This window comes from Rhinoraja longicauda, chromosome 3 (genome assembly GCF_053455715.1).
Source record: "Rhinoraja longicauda isolate Sanriku21f chromosome 3, sRhiLon1.1, whole genome shotgun sequence".
Lineage (NCBI taxonomy): Eukaryota > Metazoa > Chordata > Chondrichthyes > Rajiformes > Arhynchobatidae > Rhinoraja > Rhinoraja longicauda.
The window spans coordinates 28197244-28203243 of NC_135955.1; positions in this window are offsets into that span (position 1 = coordinate 28197244).

Below are 6000 nucleotides of genomic sequence, written 5' to 3' on the forward strand. Positions count from 1 at the left end.
TAGTTCCGCTAGAATCAATCAGCGGCATAAAATGTGGAGAGGTTGACCTGTCGCGCCAGAAGCCTCCCATTTTGCCGAGGATATCTTTTCACCTTGAAGCCTTTTAGAAATGACATACAAGGCGGAGTGTCAATTGGGAACGACGCACCAACAGGCAATATTACTCCGGCAAGAACCATCTGGGAGACGGGGTCGGGTTTGCTGGTGGTATGGAGCGAATTTCATTCGTACTTAAGGAGACGGCAGGCTGGGTCCTGCTCCTTAATGGATACGGGAGATCGCAGATGCTGAAGTCTTGTAAACACAAAGTGGTGGAGAAAGCCAGTGGGTCAGAGAGCATCTGGGGGGAGAGGGAGAGAGAGTGGACAGACGACGTTTCAGATCTGTACCCTTTTTCAGACTGATGGAGGGATCCGACCAGAAAGGTTTTCATTTGCATTTCCTCCACAGATGCTGCCTGACCTCTGAATTCCCCCAACACTTCATGTTTTGCTCCTGTTCCTTGGTGCCAGCCTGAGGTGGAACCCACGGGTGGTCACGGTTTAACAGGAAATCTTCAATTCAATAAATTATAATGGGAGTTAATTTAAACAGTGATAAATTCAATATAGCTTTTCCAACATGCATCAAATTCGCTTCTGTGTAGGAAGGAACTGCACATGCTGGTTTACACTGAAGATAGACAAGAAATGCTGGAGTAACTCAGCGGGACAGACAGCATTTCTGGAGAGAAGGAATGGGTGACGTTTTGGGTCGAGACCTTTCTTCAGACCCTTCTTATGACCTGAAACATCACCCGCTCCAGAGATGTTGCCTGTCCTGCTGAGTTACTCCAGCATTTCGTGTCTATCTTCAAATAATCTTTTGTTCTTGCCTAACACCAAAGACCGTTTTCCTCGGGTACATTTCTTGAGTTTATCTCCAGGTCAGGTGTCCACCCCCCCTTTGACAGCATCGCGGTCTCCGCCCACATTCTACAGCTGGCTGTGGCAGCTGAACTTCTGTGGACGGGTTTTGGCAGTTCTGTCAGTTTTGACAGTAGGCGATAACCTACCACACATGGGGAAAACCTGTGACAGCGCCCACGACAAGCTACAATCATTGGTGACAAGCCAGCTATTGCTGAAAACTTTAGAACAGGTAAAGGGCCAGTTAGGCGATTTTAAGGCGACTGCTGGCAAATAGGCTGTCGGCTCGTCACGGAAAAAGTTCCCTGTTTGAAATTTTTCTGCCACCGCTGGCTTGTCGCCAATGATCGTAGCTTGTCGTGGGCGCTGTCGCAGGTTGTCGCCAGGTGTACGAATGAAATTCGCTCCATACCACCAGCAAACCCGACCCCGTCTCCCCAGATTGTTCTTGCCGGAGTAATATTGCCTGTTGGTGCGTCGTTCCTTCGTTCCCACTTGACACTCCGCCTTGCATGTCATTTCTAAAAGGCTTCATAGTGAAAAGATATCCTCGGCAAAATGGGAGGTTTCTGGCGCAACAGGTCATCCTCTCCACATTTTATGCCGCTGATTGATTCTAGCGGAACTAAACTGAGAGAATAATGGTCCAGACTTGTATTTTCAAACCCCATGTTTTGGAAAAGCGTGTCCCAATGAGGAATATCTTAAAGTTGCCTTTGAAGGCAAACAAAAACATATTACCCGCAATTAAAATACTTTACAGCTGTGGTGATCTCAAATGAATAAAACTGCAATTAAAATTAGCAACCTAATGCTACTCGCTTCCCATTTAAAACAGGTAATTAAAAGCTCACAAAAGCGCAGCATAAAAGGCTAATATGTCGTCGGTTGTCGTAGCTTGTCGTGGTCCCTGTCGTAGTGGACGTCCTAGGTCGCGAAGACTGGGTTGCCAGTTGTCGGCAGCTTGGCGTCGCCCAGGTGGTAGGTTATCGTAGCTTGTCGCGGGCATTGGCGTGGTCATTGTTGTAGACATTGTCGTAGACTAAAAAAATTCTATTTTTTTCGGCGATCAGCTACGACTTTGACAGTGGCCGGCAGTCGCCTTAAAAATCGCGTAACTGGGACAGACCCTTAACTTTTCCCGTGACGAGCCGAGATCTGCTACGACTCATTGAAGACTACTCACGATCATCTCCAAAGACGCACAGGTATGTAGGTTAATTGGCTGGGTAAATGTAAAAATTGTCCCTAGTGTGTGTAGGATAGTGTTAATGTGCGGGGATCACTGGGCGGCACGGACTTGGTGGGCCGAAAAGGCCTGTTTCCGGCTGTATATATATGATATGATATGATATGCCCACGACATCTTGGCGAACATGCGGCAACAGCCTATTTGCTGGCAGTCGCCTTAAAATCGCGTAACTGGGACAAGCCCTTAAGGGTATAGTCCTGCTCTCCCAACCTTCCTTGTTGTGGCCCTGGCATTATTTATTATTTGCATTTTCTCTGTTGCTGTAAATCTGTAATGTACTGTTTATTTTTCTCTTCGCACTACCTGTATTTGTGTACGGTTTGATTGTATTCATTGTATGCTATGATTTTACAAGATGGATCACAGGTTGTTCATTGTTCACCTTTGCACACGTGAAAATAATAACACAAATCGAACCAACTCGGCTATGTAAAAAACAGCCTTCTCTTTTGGCACCTTATCAAACATCCTAAGCATTCATTCCTTCCACCAACAGAGTACGTTGGCTGCAATATGGACCTTCTACAAAATATACTGCAGTTACTCACCTAGGCTGCTCTGACTTCACCTTCTGAGCCGACATCCTCAATCACGGAGATGGACAAGTTAGCTGGTGCATGGGAACAGACTGATCTGTTCCTTCCAAGCAATACACCATCCTGATTTGGAAATATATCTCCAGTGCTTCAAGGTCACAGGGGCTGAAACTTGGAATTTAAAATTCAACAGCATTGCAGGAGTACCTTCACCAGAATTACTGCAGTTTTTAAAGAAAGAAACTCACTATCATCTTCTCAATGACTATTAGTGATGGGGAATTTAATGGTGCCTTACCAACAAAGCCCAGACCTCTAAAGATTAATACATTTTTTAAAGTAATCCTTATTTCAGGGCAAAAAGGGGGACGAGATAGCTCTGGCAGACAAAATTAAGGAGAGTCCAATGCGATTTTATGTACATAATGGGAAAGAGGTAACTTGAGAGAGAATAGGGCCCCTCGGATACCAAATAAATCATCTACGAGCAGGAAATGGGCCAAGTCCTCAATGAGTATTCTGGTTTTACTGTGGAGAAAGACATGAAACCTAGGGAACTTAGGACAGTCAATGAAGAAGTCCCATAGAAGACTACAGCTGCTTGTCTGTATGGAATTTGTACATTCTCCCTGTGACTGCGAGTTTTCTCCGGGTGCTCCGGTTTCCTCCCATTTCAAAGGCATGCAGGTTTGTAGGTTAGACAATAGACAATAGACAATAGGTGCAGGAGTAGGCCATTCGGCCCTTCGAGCCAGCACTGCCATTCAATGTGATCATGGCTGATCATTCACAATCAGTACCTCGTTCCTGCCTTCTCCCCATACCCCCTGACTCTGCTATAATTAAGAGCTCTATCTAACTCTCTCTTGAAAGCATCCAGAGAATTGGCCTCCACTGCCTTCTGAGGCAAAGAATTCTACAGATTTACAACTCACTGAGTAAAAAAGTTTTTCCTCATCTCCGTTCTAAATGTCCTACTCCTTATTCTTAAACTGTGGCCCTTGGTTCTGGACTCCCCTAACATTGGGAACATGTTTCCTGCCTCTAGCGTGTCCAATCCCTTAATAATCTTATATGTTTCAATAAGATCCCCTCTCATCCTAAATTCCAGTGTATACAAGCTCATTCACTCCAGTCTTTCAACAAACGACAGTCCCGCCATTCCGCGAATTAACCTAGTAAACCTACGCTGCACACCCTCAATAACAAGAATGTCCTTCCTCAAATTTGGAGACCAAAACTGCACACAGTACTCCAGATGTGGTCTCACTAGGGCTGCAGAACTGTACAACTGCAGAAGGACCTCTTTGCTTCTATACTCAACTCCCCTTGTCGTGAAGGCCAACATGCCATTAGCTTTCTTCACTGCCTGCTGTACCTGCATGCTTACTTTCAGTGACTGATGAACAAGGACACCCAGATCTCTTTGTACTTCCCCTTTTCCTAACTTGACACCATTCAGATAATAATCTGCCTTCCTGTTCTTACCATCAAAGTGGATAACCTCACATTTATCCGCATTAAACTGCATCTGCCATGCCTCTGCCCACTCACACAACCTGTCCAAGTCACCCTGCATCCTCATAGCATGCTCCTCACAGGTTCACTGGCTTTTGTAAAATTGTCCCTAGGATAGAACTAATGCACGGGATTTTTGGCTGGCACGGACTCGGTGGGCCAAAGGGCCTGTTTCCATTCTGTACCTCTAAAACTAAAACTAAACTGAAACAGTCTGTGCACAGAATGATTTTGCATATAGCTACTGAACAGGTAAGCTGTGGGATAAATTGGGGCAGAACATCAGAAGAGTTCTCCTTTGATCATATACAAAATAATTCCATGAGATATTTTACATTAAACTGCCAGTGCAGCTAGTTTAAAGTCTTACCTGGAATGCAGTATTTTTGACCATGCAGCACTCCCACAATACAGCACTGAAATGTCAGTCTTGGGGTTTTCTTCTGCTCTCAAGTCTTTGTGATGGAGCTCAGAGCTTCCTGACTTGCTGAATACACCATCAATTAAACCCGAGCTGAAATGAATACATAATTGAAGTGTAAATATTTACAAGGCTGTGGGAAAAGAATGGGAATAAACTGGAGAGCTGTTTCGAAGAGCTGGTATAGGGAGGATCAGGTGAGTAATCGCTTGCTCAAAGTCACTGAATGCTTCAAAGGAGGCCAATTGGCCCGTCAAGTCCATACCAGCTCAATGTAAGTGTAATCTAGTCTTACACCTCATCCTTTCCCCACAGCCCCACAATCTATTCCCTTTGTCAAACCCTACTCCCATTTTGAACGCTACAATTGAATTGAATTTGATACGATTAGTTTATTGACATATATACCAGAGTGCAATAAAATTCCTTGTTCTTGTGAACTTCATGAAGTAACTATACACATATATATATAGTAATGATAAATCCAATAATAAATATAACAGCAGATTGGTACAAGATTGTAGTACAAAATCCAATCTCTGCAAACAAATATTGAAGGGACAATAACAGCACAACTAAATGAGACAGAGTTTAGAGTAAGATCACATGGCAGCACCACTGGGTATGGGGTGTAAAAGAAATGGAGAAACACGGAACTGCAGATGCTGGAAGTAATCAGTGAAAATGCTGAAGTAACTCAGTGGATCAGACAGTATCTCTGGGGACATGGATAGGTGACATTTCGGTCAAGACCATTCTTCAGACTGGTGACATTTTGGATGGGGACCTTTCTTCAGACAGTAAAGGAGCTGAATGGCTTATTGGTCTGATAGTATCATATCATATCATATCATATATATACAGCCGGAAACAGGCCTTTTCGGCCCTCCAAGTCCGTGCCGCCCAGCGATCCCCGTACATTAACACTATCCTACACCCACTAGGGACAATTTTTACATTTACCCAGCCAATTAACCTACATACCCGTACGTCTTTGGAGTGTGGGAGGAAACCGAAGATCTCGGAGAAAACCCACGCAGGTCACGGGGAGAACGTACAAACTCCTTACAGTGCAGCACCCGTAGTCAGGATCGAACCTGAGTCTCCGGCGCTGCATTCGCTGTAAAGCAGCAACTCTACCGCTGCGCTACCGTGTCTGGGTGTTCGAGCTTTCTTGCGTATCTTCTCCCAGAAGACAGAAGAGGGAAATGGAGTGGCTAGGCTGACAGACACTCTTGATAATAGTTCCAGCCTCTCTAGTGCAACAAACTGTGAGGATGGATCAGATGGAGAGAAGTAACAAGCCTGTGATGGACTAGACTGTGTTCACCACTTTCTGCAGGTTCTGGCAGTTAAGAGCAGTGC